This window comes from Myotis davidii, unplaced genomic scaffold (assembly GCF_000327345.1).
Source record: "Myotis davidii unplaced genomic scaffold, ASM32734v1 scaffold43, whole genome shotgun sequence".
In the NCBI taxonomy this organism is placed as follows: Eukaryota; Metazoa; Chordata; class Mammalia; order Chiroptera; family Vespertilionidae; genus Myotis; species Myotis davidii.
The window spans coordinates 2278055-2278765 of NW_006294590.1; positions in this window are offsets into that span (position 1 = coordinate 2278055).

Consider the following 711-nt stretch of genomic DNA (forward strand, 5'->3'; position numbering starts at 1 on the left):
GGTGGGTGGGGGGAGGGTGTCCTTTGGTACAGGTGAGCTCTTTCCCACTGGGTCTGACTCCTGAGCTGGAGGAGTTGGCCGCACCTCCTAACCCACTTTCTGCCTCTGATTGGCCTGTTCTGGACATTTCACACACGCGGTATCGCGCGCCACGTGGCCTTTGGATCTGACCTCTTTGGATCGGAGCATCACGTTTTCAAGTGCGCCCACGTGACATGGGGCTTCCGGGCTTCCGATTCGTCTTTCGCAGGGCATTTGTGACTCCATGACGCGGGCTTAGGTGACGGATCGGTGTTGCCCCTGCTCGTCTCCCTAGAGATGCACGCGTTTACCCGCGTTACCCGGGCAGAGCCCTACGTTAGCATCAGGACCCTGTGTTCGCGCTGGGGAGTCCTGCGCAGCCGCAGTCACGGCGGCCTGCCACCTCCCTGGAGTCTGCAGCCGGGAAGCCCCGCCCCAGCCAATGCTTAACCACGCCCACTCCTCCCCTCTACTCCAAGCCCCCCCCCAGCCAAGCCTTAACCACGCCCACTCTACCTCCTCTCCTCCAAGCCCCGCCCCGGAGGGCTTTTGTCCTCAATCGGCCGCCGTGGCCGCGCGCTGCACTTCCGCCTTCGTCCACGTGGTCCTGCGGGGGTTCAGTCCGTGAGTGGGGCCGGGAGGGGACGCGCCCCTCTGGTCCCGGCGGGGCTGGCCCGGTCTTCCCGAATT